Source organism: Prionailurus viverrinus, chromosome B3, assembly GCF_022837055.1.
Source record: "Prionailurus viverrinus isolate Anna chromosome B3, UM_Priviv_1.0, whole genome shotgun sequence".
Lineage (NCBI taxonomy): Eukaryota > Metazoa > Chordata > Mammalia > Carnivora > Felidae > Prionailurus > Prionailurus viverrinus.
Genome location: NC_062566.1, coordinates 31,659,326 through 31,672,913, shown reverse-complemented (window position 1 = coordinate 31,672,913; position 13,588 = coordinate 31,659,326). Strand labels below are relative to the sequence as shown.

General features: G+C 37.8%; 1 protein-coding gene and 1 pseudogene across 3 annotated transcripts in view; one reads left to right on the top strand and one right to left on the bottom strand.

Moving 5' to 3' along the window:
• GLCE (glucuronic acid epimerase) overlaps nucleotides 1-13,588 on the top strand; it is a 116,753-nt gene that overhangs the window by 44,852 nt on the left and 58,313 nt on the right. The gene's annotated exons all lie outside the window — the stretch shown is intronic.
• LOC125168033 (peptidyl-prolyl cis-trans isomerase A-like) lies at nucleotides 3,785-8,958 on the bottom strand (annotated as a pseudogene).

The following is a 13,588-nucleotide window of genomic DNA, read 5'->3' as shown; positions in this document are numbered from 1 at the left end:
CACAGCTTTCCAACTAAAATTCCTTCATGATTCTTTGGTAATTTAACATTACTTATGGATGATTTCTTATCCATATGACTCTTCATGTCTCCAAACAAGTAGCCTAAGTATATTTATACAAAATTTCATTTCTGATAAAAGAAAGTTTGGAACAGTGGCTAGAAAATTCATTTCATTTGCTTAAGTTGAGATGGCTATTGTCCTGTTAAGTTTGAGCGATATTAATGTGGGTCTAGGTAGGTGATAGCTACTTTTATTTTATAGACGTGGTTTAATGCACTGTAACCTTTTATTTTTTTAATTTTTATTTTTTATTAAAAAAATTTTTTTTACATTTATTTATTTTTGAGAGACACAGTGAGACAAAGCGTGAACAGGGGAGAGGCAGAGAGAGAAGGAGACACAGAATCCGAAGCAGGCTCCAGGCTCTGATCTGTCTGCATAGAGTTTAACACGGGGCTTGAACTCACAAACCCTGAGATCATGACCTGAGCCGAAGTCGGCCGCTTAACGCACTGAGCCACCCAGGTGCCCCAGTGCACTGTAATCTTTAAAGTATTAATAGATAATGTTGATTTCTGTGAGCCTTTTTTTTTTTTTTTTTTTTTTGATGCTTCAGTGTCTTGGAAACTGTGGTGTCCTATTGGATTTAGTTCACATGCAAAAACTTATTAAATGGAAATTTGAAGAGAGCTGGAAGTATAACACTACAATAATGAAAATGACTGAGGTTCTGTTGATTTTTCTAAGAAGAGGGGGAAAACCCTCTATGGTTTTGGACATTAACATATAGGAATGACTTAAATACTTGCAATGCCACAGAGATGAAATTTACTGACTTACTGAAAGCTTTTGACAGGTATATTTGCATCTTTAGAAGTCAGACCTGAATTACTGAAGCAGCCTTTTGTTTAGTATATTGAACATTTACTGAGAAGATTACATGGAGGACTAAGCAGACTGATTTGCAGTAGGCACTGTGTCAATGGGTGTTAAAACTAAACTGGCCTCAGTGAACTATTATAGTGACTGCACACAAATGGCTTCAGTTTGAAAGGATATGGTTCCAGATGTAAGTCATATATTTTTCCAAATGTGTTTCTGGGGAAAATAAACCTAAGTTCTTGAAGCAGGCCATTTCACTTCTAATTGAATGTAATATCAGGGAAACAAAAAGCCTTAAGGCAAACACTGTTCCTCACAGAAGTTTTTTTTTTTTTTTTTTCCCTCAACGTTTTTTTATTTATTTTTGGGACAGAGAGAGACAGAGCATGAACGGGGGAGGGGCAGAGAGAGAGGGAGACACAGACTCGGAAACAGGCTCCAGGCTCCGAGCCATCAGCCCAGAGCCTGACGTGGGGCTCGAACTCACGGACCATGAGATCGTGACCTGGCTGAAGTCGGACGCTTAACCGACTGCGCCACCCAGGCGCCCCAAAAGTTTTTTGTTTTCCACTTGAAATTAGTGCAGTTGGAGATTGGCTTTTTAAAAAAAATCTCTGGTTCTTTGAAAATAAAGTATAAAGTGAAATTTATACTTTAAGATTTTATATTTTTAAAATTTTATACTTTAAGATTGTTGCTAAATTTACTAGCACAACTGAGAGCAATTGTATCCTTTAAAACAAGTAGTCAGTGAGTTTTATTTAAATCAAATAGTTGCCAAAATGTGATTTTTAAAAATAACACCTGAGATAAACCTAGGAATCAAATAGAGTAAATAATAATAAAGGTGTTTTCCAGAAAGGTGTACCTTTTGACTTAGATTTTTAAATTTAAACCAATTGTTGGAGTGGATGCATTTGAATGTTTTGTGCTATGTGTATGGATGGTATAATGGAAGCTTACAGTAGTACTATATTAGATGAGGCAAAACTCTTGCAGAAGAGTAGAATTCTGAAATATTATGTCACTTGATTTATATCCTTCACCTTCTTCTTATTCAAATAAAACAATTAATTTTCCCTGATAATAAATGCGGGAACAAATGATTATGTTTTACTCTCTCATTTTTAGAATGTTCTCAATACATTGGAAGTAGAATTAATCCCATTTTTCCCCTCCGTGGAATTCTCTGGCTATAAATCAATATTCTTTTTTAAAATTAATTAATTAATTAATTTGTTGTTTTTAGTTTTGTTTTTTTTAGAGAGAGAGAGAGACCATGAGCAGGGGAAAGAAACAGAGGGGGAGAGAGAAGCAGAGAGAGAGAGACAGAGAGAGAGAGAGAGAGAGAGAGAGAGAGAGAGAGAGAATTTCAAACAGGCTCCACATACAGCGAAGAGCCTGTTGAAGGGCTCCATCTCATGACCTGAACTGAAATCAAGAGTCAGTTGCTCAACTGACTGAGGCACCCAGGGGCCCCATAAATCAGTATTCTCTTTAAAAAATTAATGAATGTTCTTTTATGATGCCATTAAGTGCACGTCATGATTTACTCTTCAATTAGGTGAGATTGTGATTGTTGGTGGATTAGACTCCTTTGCAGGTGATGCACTGACTAGAGGAATTGTCTTCTAGGCTATTGATCCCCCAGTGATTCTACATGTTAGGACTGAGCTGAGAAATGTGTCATTTGTTCTATGTGAAAATAGCCAGAATTAACAAGAGGATTTTTACAGATAGTAAAATCCAAACTAAACATCCTGGAAAAATCTTGATGACTTAAAGATGATTTGTTTAAGTATCAGAAATTAATTTTTAAAGTGAGCATGCAGTAAAGTTTACTTTGTGAACAGATGATGAATTTTATCGTGTATAAGTTAGTGTAACTGTCATCGCAGTCCGTATCCAGACAGTTCTATTAGTTCATAAACTCCCTCATGCTCTCCCTTTGTGCTTGTACCCTCCCGACTCCACCCATAACCTCTAGCAACCACTTTGTCATTTTAGTTTTGTCTTTTCAAAAATGACACTAAATGGGATCATAGAGTATTTAGCTATTTGACACTGTTACACATGCATTTACTCAGCATAGTGCCTTAAGATTTCATGTGAACTAAGTTGTTTTGTATAACATTATTTCATTCACTTTTATTGCTGAGTAGTAGTTATGTATGGATGTACCACTATCCCTTAATTCATTGAAGGACTTTGAATTGTTTCGAGTTTGTAGCTATTTTGAATAGAGATGTTATAAACATTTGTGTACAGGCTTTTATGAATGTGAGTGTTCATTTCTCTTGGGTAAATACATAGCGGTGGGATTGTTGGTAATTGTATAATTTTTTTTTTTTTAATTTTTTTTTTTTTCAACATTTATTTTTGGGGCTGAGAGAGACAGAGCATGAACGGGGGAGGGGCAGAGAGAGAGGGAGACACAGAATCGGAAACAGGCTCCAGGCTCTGAGCCATCAGCCCAGAGCCCGACGCGGGGCTCGAACTCACAGACCGTGAGATCGTGACCTGGCTGAAGTCAGACGCTTAACCGACTGCGCCACCCAGGTGCCCCAGTAATTGTATAATTTAACTTCGTAAGAAATTGCCAGTTTCTAAATTGGTTGCACCACTTTGTATTCCCATCAGCCATGTGTGATAGTTCTAGTTCTGTTTGCTGGCACTTGGTACGGTCATTCTTTTTTGTTTGTTTAGTTTTTTAATTCATAATCATAAACTTGACACTGCAGTCCACCTAAACTTGGAGGGGAGTAAGGAAAAATATGGAACCTATAGAACGGCAGCAAGAGCACAAAGATTACAGGGTATTTCAAACAGGTGGGGGTGAAGGGGTCCTCCCCTGAGCTACGGAAGGAATGTCTGGTATTTAAGATAAAACACAAGTGAGATTTATTAGATTCGTCCACAGTCAGCAGTGGTGATCTTCTTGCTGGTCTTGCCATTCCTGGACTCCAAGCCCTCTGTGGCTTCCACGATATTCATGCCCTCCTTCACCTTGCCAGTCACCACGTGCTTGCCCTCCAACCACCCGGTCTTGGAGGTGCAGATGAAAAACTGGGAACCGTTCGTTGGGTCCAGCGTTCACCGTGGACAGGATGCCAGGATCTGTGTGCTTCAAGATGAAATTCTCATCATCACATTTCTCCCCATAGATGGACTTGTCGCCAGTGCCACTATGGCATGTGAAGTCATCACCCTGGCACGTAAATCCTGTGAAAGCAGAAACCTTTATAACCACATCCTTTCTCCCCAGTGCTCAGAGCACAGAAGTTTTCTCCTGTCTTTAGAACTTTGCAAACAGCTCAAAGGAAACACAGCTAGAGGGCTCACCATCCACAATGATAATTGAAGAACGAAGAACGTGGTGGGGTTGACCATGACTGAGCGGATGACCAGCTCTGGGGCTGCGGTGTCTGCAAGTGGTCATTCTTTTTAATTACAGCCATTCTAATGGATTTGGAACGATATCTGATAATGGTTTTAAATTGCATTTTCCTAATAGTTAATGATGTCAAACATTTTGTCGTGTTTTTTTGCCGTACACGTATTCTCTTTGGGTCTGTCCACGTCTTTTGTCCATTCTTTAAAATAATAGAAACTTTGTTTTGGGATAATTTTAGATTTATAGAAAAGTTGCAAAGATAATACAGAGAATCCACGTATACCTGTCACCCACCTTCCTGTAATGATAACGTCTTACAAAACCAAAATGAAGAAGCCAATTTTGGTACCTTATGTTACCCAAATTCCAGATTCTAAACTCAGATTTCCCAGTAGTCTCCTTTTTCTGTTCCAAGGATTCCACATTGCATTTGTTGTGCCTCCTTAGTCTCCTATGGTCTCTGGCAGTTTCTCAGTCTTTCCTTGCTTTTAATGACCTTCATAGTTTTGAGTACTAATACTAGTGAGGTATTTTGGAGAATGTCCCTCAATTTGGGTTTATCTGATGTTTCCTTATGATTACACCAAGGCTAATGGTTTTAGGGAAGAATATCAAAGGTATGATAGCAAAGTGCCCTCCCTCTCATCACATCATATCAGGGAGTATATGATAATATCACTTGGTTAAGGTAGTATTTGCTAGGTTTCTACACTGTAAAGTATTTTTTGTCTTTCCATCATCTGATCTTTGGAAGTGAGTCACTAATTCTAGCCTGCACTCAAGGGGATGCTTTTTATCGATGAGGGTCTGTCTACATATATTATTAGGAATTCTTCCATAAGGAAGTTTGTCCCTTTCATTCATTCAGTCATTCATTCAGTCATTTACGTCCTTATGTACACTTATTTTATACATTGGCTTACAGTCCAAGCTATGTTATTTATTTTGTTGCTAAAATTATTTCATCGTTGACCCCTGTGTCCCTTTGACGTTTTTTGAGTACTTCCTTGATTTCTGGCACTATAAGATGCTCCAGACTCATCTTGTATTGTCTCCACCCTACTCCTAGAATCAGGCATTTCTCTGAGCTCTGGTGTAGAGCTGGTATTGGAGAGTGGTGTTTAGAGACCAATGTCGGGGTGCTTTTATTGGGGTGTCACTCTTTCTAGGCCTTTTCAGAGGACAGAGGAATTAAATATCTGTATGCTAATTGATGCATCTTTACACATCTTTAATGTTTCTGTATTTATCCATTTGTATTATATATTAAGCAGCATATATGTTAAGTTCATACCAACGTCTGTGACTCTCCTTCAGTACCATAGGGTTCATTCTAGCTTTCTCCTTTGAGCTTATCTGTAACTTCTCTGAGAACGAGAAACCTGGCCTATTTACTTACTTGTTCCACCCCAGTATACATGTAAAAAGCAAATTCAGAATTAACCAGTACTCTCATGAGAAATAAACTTACCAACTAGACTACAGTGTTTATGTATAGGCCCTTTTGTATTTAGCCTTAAAGTTTCCACTTAAGACGTGGTTTTCCAAAGTTACTTAAATCAGCTCATTATCCTCCTAAGCTCTTCAGTGGGGTTTTGCCATTCATTTGCAGTACCGTCAGATTCATTTGTCACAGACTGCATTCTATCTTAAGATTTCCCTAATATCGTAGTGGATTTTTAAAAATTCGCATACATTAAAGTTCACTTTTTGCAATGTACAGTTCTGCGGGTTTGGGCAAAGGCACAGGGTCATTATCCGCTTATCCCAGTACCATACGGTTTCATCACTCTGAATATTCTTCTGTTAAAAGGTTCTGGACCTAGTTGCAACTTGTGTATGTGTGGGTGTGGAGGGCAGAGGGGTTCCCCACACCAACACGCAGTTCTCAGACACCAGGCTGGGTGACTTACAATTCAACTAAATTCTGACACCATCTACCCAGAGGTAGCATCAGATTCCACAGGTTGAGGGCTCAGTCCCATCTGACTGACTGCCACCCCACACCTCAGTTCACACACACACCAGTTGCAAGTCTAGGTTGACACCAGTGATTCTGAGCCTCCAGCTGTAGGTCAGAGGTTCCAATGACCCCCTCCTTTGGGTTTGATTAATTTGCTAGAGCAGCTCACAGAACCCAAAGAAACATTTTACTTACTAGATTATTGGTTTATTAAAAAAGAATATAGCTCTGGAACAGCCAGATGGAAGAGATGGCTAGAGCGAGATATGGGAAAAGGGTGCGAAGCCTCTATGCCCTTTAGGAGCATACCACTCTCTCCAGACGCTCTTGTACTTACCAACCTAGAAGTTCTCTGAAGCCCTTCCTGGTTTTTCTTTTTTCTTCTTCTTCTTTTTTTTTTTTTTTTTTATGGAGGCTTCATTACATAGGCATGATTGATTTAGTCATTGGCCATTAGCAGTCGATTCACCTCCAGTCCCTATCCCTTCCCTGGAGGTCAGGCTGGAGGTGGGGAGTGGAACTGAAATTTCCAACCCCCTAATCACAGGGTTGGTTCTTCCAGAAATCAGCCTCCATCCTTACTTAGTTATTTTATGGAAGTCACCTCATTAACATAAACCCAGTTGTGATGGAAAAAGGGGCCTGTTATGAATAACAAGGGACCAAATATAACAAAGGATGTTCCTGTTGCTCTTATTGCTCAGGAAGTTTTGGAACAGTGAGCCAGGAACCATGAAGGCAAAATATATGTGAGAAATATACTTTGGTCATCTGAATGACCAAGTGTACGTATTTGTTATAAATCACACAATTGCACTAAAGTTCTGACACCATCTGCCTGGAGATAGTAGCAGATTCCACAGGTGAAGGGCTCAGTCCCATAGGGGTGCCCAACCCACGACTCACTTCACATACCTGCTTTGTAAGTCAGCCATTCCCACATCCCCCCTTCCCTGACAACCACTAATCTCTTTTATTTTGACTGTTTTGCCCTTTCCAGCGTGTCATACACATGCAGTCATATACTACGTAATTTTTTGGATCTGACTTCTTTCACTTAGCAAAGTGCGTTTAAGTTTTCTCCACGTCACATGAATCAAATGGTTCACTCCTTTTTATTCCTGCAGCATATTCTGTTGTAGGCATTTACCACAGTTGTTTTATCCATTCATCTCGTTGAAACAACTTTCTAGGCCCGAGATAGAGCTGCTCCTGCTCTAGGTCCCACATCCGCAAACCTGTGTCCCTGTGAAAGCTCCGTTTGACCAGAACCACAGTATCTCTAGTCAACCAGTCCCTGGTGTTTACCAGGCCACCTCTGGGCCTTCTCATCCCAAATGAGGTTGACTGTATGGCTCTAGCCAGTCGGATATTTTCTGTTTCTCTCTTCCTTGTTCTTTGTTCTTTATTCTATAAAAGCTTCCTGCCTTCTGCCCCATTTTCAGTTGTTGGAAGGGTGACTGTCTACCTCATAAAGTGTTAAATAAAATTTGTTTGTATCACCTAAATTATTTCCTTTAATCATTTTCTTTTTAAACAGCCCATTGAAGGACATCTTGGTTCCTTCAGTTTTGGGTGATTTTGAGTAAAGCTTCCATTAAACAATTGTATGCAGATTTTTGTGTGAATATGCTTTCAGTTGGCCTGAGTAAATATCTAGGAGTTTGATTCCTGGGTTGTGTAAGTGTAAATTTAACTTTATAAGAAACCACCAAACTGTTTTTCAAAGTGGTTTTGCCATTTTTCATTCCCACCAGCAGCGCATGTGAGTTCCTGTTGTTCTCCATTTTTGGCAGCATTTTGTGTTACCATGTTTTTTTTATTTTAACCATTCTGATCAGTATGCTTTTTGTTCATATTTAAATTGGATTGTTTTCTTTCTTTCTTTCTTTCTTTTAAATTGGAGTGTTTTCTTACTGCTGAGTTTTGAGAGTTCTTTATTATTCTGGGTACAAATTCTTTGTTGCATATTTAATTTATAAACATTATCTCCCTGTGTATAGCTTGTCTTTATATTATGGTAAAAAAAAAATTTCCAGAGCAAAATTTTTTAATTTTGATAAAATCCAATGTATCCCATCTTGTTTAATGGGTTGTATTTTGTTGTCATGTCTAACAACTCTTTACCTAGCCCTAGGTCACAAAAATTTTGTCCTATTTTGGGGAGGGGGGTAGGTAAAAAGTTTTATAGTATTATATTTTACATTTAGGTTTATGATCCATTTCAGTGAATTTTTATATAAGAGGTTTAGGTAAAAATTCATTCTTTTTTTTTTTTTTTTTTTTTTTTTTTTTTTTTTTTTTTTTTGCATTTGGACACTCAGTTGTTCCAGCACAGTTTGTCAAAAAACTATCCTTTTCTTATTGTATTATCTTTGCACCTTTATCAAAAATCAGGTGGTTGTGTTTCTGTGGAGCTATTTGTGGACACTGTGCTGATCCATTGGATTGTATAGTTCCTCCAACTTTTTTTCTTTTTTTTTAAATTTGTTTTTTGATAGTTTTGGCTATTTTAGATTTTTTGCCTTTCCATATTAGTTTGAAAATCAGCTTCTCTACAACATCAAAAAATCCTGGGATTGTTTTTGGAATTGAATTAAATATGTAGACCAGTTTGGGAAAGAATTGACATCTTTACTGTTTTGAGTTTTCCAGTCTGTGAACTCCGTATATGCTTCTACTTACTTGCATCATCTTTGACGTATTTCATCAGCATGTTGTACTTTTTAGCATACAGATCCTGTACATGCTTTATCAGATTTATACCTAAGTATTTTGTTTCTGTGGAACTATTTTAAATAGCATTATTTTAAAACTTGGGGGTTCTGAATTGTTCACTGTTTAGTATGTATAAATATAATTGATGTTTACCTTGTATCTTTTGACCTTGAGAACCTCATTTATTAGTTCCAGGAGGGTTTTGTTTGTTTGTTTGTATTCCTTGGAATTTTCTAAGTAGACAATAATGTTTTTTGCAAATAGGGACAGTTTTATTTCTTACTTGCTAGTCTTATCAGTCTAGAGTTAATCTGTTTTTCAAATATTTGGTAGATTTCATTAGCGAAGACATCTGGGCCTGGAAAATTTCTTCTTTTGCAAGTTTTTAACTACAAATTCAATTTATCTAATAGTTACAGCCTGTGCAGCTTATCCATATTAATGTATGTGAATGTTAGTAGTTTATGGTTTCAGGGAGTTGTGTGCATAGAGACTTGCTCACAGTATTTCCTTGTTATTCTTTAAATGTATTCTTTAAATGTTTCACAATACAGTCTATTGTGAAATTTCCCCATTTGTACTGGTACTGAGAATTTATGTCTTCTCCCTTTTTGTCTTATCATTCTTGCTTGTCTTGATCTTTCACAGAGCTAATTTAGGTTTTATTGGTTTTTTAAATATTAATTTCAATTTCATTGATTCCTGCTCTTTATTATCTCCTTCCTTCTACTTGTTAGTTTGCTCTTCTTTTTCCAGTCTCTTAAGCTGAAAGCTTAGATTGTTAATTTTAGATTTTCTTTTTTCTAATGTATTTTAATGTCAAAACTTATCCCCTAAGGATTGCTTTAGCTGCATTCCACAAATTTTGATATAGTGTCTTATTTTTGTTGATTTCAAAGTATTTTCTATTTTGCCTCTGATCCATGGATTTCTTACAAGTGTGTTTGCAATTTCCTCCTCTTGGGAGAATATCTTGTTATCTTTCTGTTACTGATAATTTAGTTTGATTTCTTTGTATGATTTTATTTTTTTTTTAAGTTTGTAGAGGTTTGTTTTGTGATCCAGTGCATTACTTTTCTGTTGCTGCTTTAACAAATTACCACAAACAGTGGCTTAAACAGGACTAATTTACTGTCTCACAGTTCTGAAGCCAGTTTCACTGGGCTAAATTCCAGGTGTCAGCAAGACTTTTGTTTCTTTCTGAAAGCTCTGTGGGATAATTTGTTTCCTTGTTCTTTCCACCTTCTAAAGGTGCTCACTTTCCTTGGCTCGTGGCCCCTTTCGTGAGTGGCTCACTACTTATGACATTGTATTTAAAGAATGCTTCTTTCTACTATTCTTTTTTGATTTTCCCTTAATTGATGTGTTTGGATCTTTTACATTTAATGTAATTATTGATATGTTTGAATTTACATTTACCTTTTTTTTTTTTTTAATGTTTATTTTTGAGACAGAGACAGAGCATGAGCAGGGGAGAGGCAGAGAGAGAGAGGGAGACACAGAATCCAAAGCAGGCTCCAGGCTCTGAGCTGTCAGCACAGAGCCTGATGTGGGGCTCGAACTTGCGGACTGTGAGATCATGACCTGGGCTGAAGTTGGACGCTTAACTGACTGAGCCACCCAGGCGCCTCATACATTTACTATTTTCTTATTCTTTCTTTCCATTTGTTACCCCTGTTTTTATTTCTCAATTTTCCCTTTCCTGCCTTCTTTTAGAGTGTTTGCTGTGTGCGTGCGTGTGTGTGTGTTGGTGTGTGTGTTTTGGTTAGGTATTCTATGATAATTTATTGATTGTTTTTAATTATATCTTTTTACGGTTTTTTTTTATAGTGATTGCTCTGCAAGTTACAATGTGCTTAACTTTTCAGTCTACTTAGCATCAAGATTTTGCTACTTTATGTGGCTCATAGAAACTGTACCATCATACAGTCAGTCCCTTTACTGTGCCCTCCACTTTATGCTGTAGTTGTGTTATATATTGTATTGTATGACATGCATTGAAAGCTCCACCACAGAAGGTTATACTTCGTGCTTTCAACTATCAAACATATTTAAAGAACTCAAGAGGATAAGAATAGTCCATTATATTTAATTCGATATTTAACAGTTACATTGCTCTTCCTTACTGATGTTTCAGTTTCCTTATGGCGTTATTTACCATCTGTTGGAAGAATTTCCTTTAGCAATTCTTTTACAGCACTCCTGCTGTCAAAACATTCTCTAAGTTTTCCTTCATCTAAGAATGTCTTTATTTGACTTTCATCTCTGAAGGATATTTTTGCTGGTTATGGAATTCTGGGTGGACAGTTCTTTTCTTTCAGCACTTTAAAAATGTTCTACTTCCTTCTGTCTGCATGATTTCTGAAAATAGATTCACAGTCATTTGAACACTTTCCCCCTCTAAGTAATGTTAAATTTTTCTGGCTGCTTTCAAGACTTTTTGTCTAAAGTTTTCTAAATGTGGCTATTCATGGATTTCTTTATATTTATTCTCTTTGGGGAGTTGGCTGGGCTGCTTGAAACTCTAAGTTTTTGTCTTTCAACAAATTCAACAAATACTGAAATCCTCTCATATTAGGATTTTTTAAAAGTTTATTTATTTTTGAGAGAGAGCGTGTGTGTAGGTGGAGGGTGGAGGGGCAGAGAGAGGGAGAAAGATAATCCCAAGCAGGCTTCGCACTGTCAGCACAGAGCCCAACACAGGGCTTGATCTCATGAACTGTAGTACCATGACCTGAGCCGAAATCAAGAGTCAGACCATTAACCGACTAAGCCACTCAGGTGCCCTTTGTTGGGATTCTGGTGTCATTAATGTGGGATCTGAGGCACTCTTCCTGTTTTGTTTTGTTCTTAATCTTTTTCTCTGTTCACAGAGGATAAATTCTGTTCCTCTGTATTCATTGACTTCATCTTTTGTTATCTCTTTTCTACTGTTGAGTTCATCTAGTGAGCTTTTAATTTTGGTTATTGATATTTTTCACTTCTGAGATTTGAGTTTGGTTCTCTTTTTGTATCTTCTGTTTCTTTTTTGAGACTTTCTATCTATCCGTTTGTTTCAAGAATGTTTGCTTTTACTTGGTGAAGCATTCTATGATGGATTGCTCTAATATCTTTAATATCTTCCTCAATTCTAGCAACTGTATTTCCTTGGTGTAGGCATCTTTTCCCATGCAAGTTGAGATTTTCCTGGTTGTTCATTTGCCAAGTAATTTTGGATTATATCCTGGAGAGTTTGACTAGTATGTTATGAGACTTTGGGTCTTGTTCAGTTCCTGTGCAGAATGTTGATGTATTTGTTTTAGTAGGCAAATAGCCCAGTTTGGTTAAGGATGCGAGTTCCTGTGAGTTGTGACTACAACATTAGTTGGATTTTCAGAGCCTTTGCCATGCTCTATGGATCTGTCCCACATGTGCACCACACATGGCCATTCTGGAACTTGGGTAGTGGTCTATATCATAGTTAAGTCTCAAAGTCTGTGCTTGTCTGGGTCAGATACACACATGTGCTGCTTGAGATGAGCCTGGGAGTCCATAAACAACTTTGAAGCATTGCTTTCCGAAGCTGCTCCTTCTTTGGGATCTCCCAGTAATTTCTGATTCCTCAGGGCTCCCCTTTTCTCTGACAAGAAAGGTAGAGCTTTATTTTTTCTTCTCTAATGTGCAGTCCCTACAACTGTGCCCATATCCAGCGCCAAGTGGCAGAATAACAGAGAGAAAGCAACAGGGATTCACCACATCCTCTTTGGACCACAGCTCCTCTAATCAGAGGGAGGTTTTCCCTTCCTCAGAGTTTTAGGGTCCTAATGGGCCTCCATTGCCAAAGCTGCTGCAGGAGGCTGAGCTTGAGGGAATGGGGGAGGGATTTCCACACTTTCCTTTTAGTTGGAAGATCCCTTTCCCTCTCCTAGAGCCAGCACTAATGCCCACTTCTAGTTTTGGGGTGGTATTAGGTTCAGGCTAGAGGATACCTGAACTGGAGGTTTACATACTGGAAAATGATGTTTCAGTGGTACTTCAAGTTCTGGTCTTCTAACCCAATCTTTGTGCTCCTGTTTACTTTTCAGAGTTCTAAAGTAGCTGTTCCAAGGGACGCCTAGGTGGTTTAGTTGGTTAAGTGTCCAACTTTGGCTCAGGTCATGATCTCACGGTTGTGGGTTTGAGCCCCGCGTCGGACTCTGTGCCGACAGCTCAGAGCCTGGAGCCTGCTCCAGATTCTGTGTCTCCCTTTCTCCCTACCCCTCCCCTGCTCACACTCTGTCTGTCTCTCTCTCTCTCTCAAAAAAAAAATAATAATAATTATAATAAAACAAAGTAGCTATTCATGTATTCTATCCAGGTCTTGTAGCTACCTTTACTCAGAGAGACAGGTTGGAGTATGTTTAACCCATTTTATCTGGAACTAGAACCTGACTTAAAAGCTTTAAATTTTATTTATCTAGGAATTTGACCAAAAAACTGAAGTTTTGATTAAATATATTTTGAGTTTGAAACCAGACATGTAATAATAGAGTTTAAATTCTTTCATTTGATTAATGTAAGATTGCTTAGTTAAAATTAATCATATCCCCACTATACATTTTGAAACTTATATTTTAATGTGTGCTCTCTATTAGCACATTTTTTCAGTT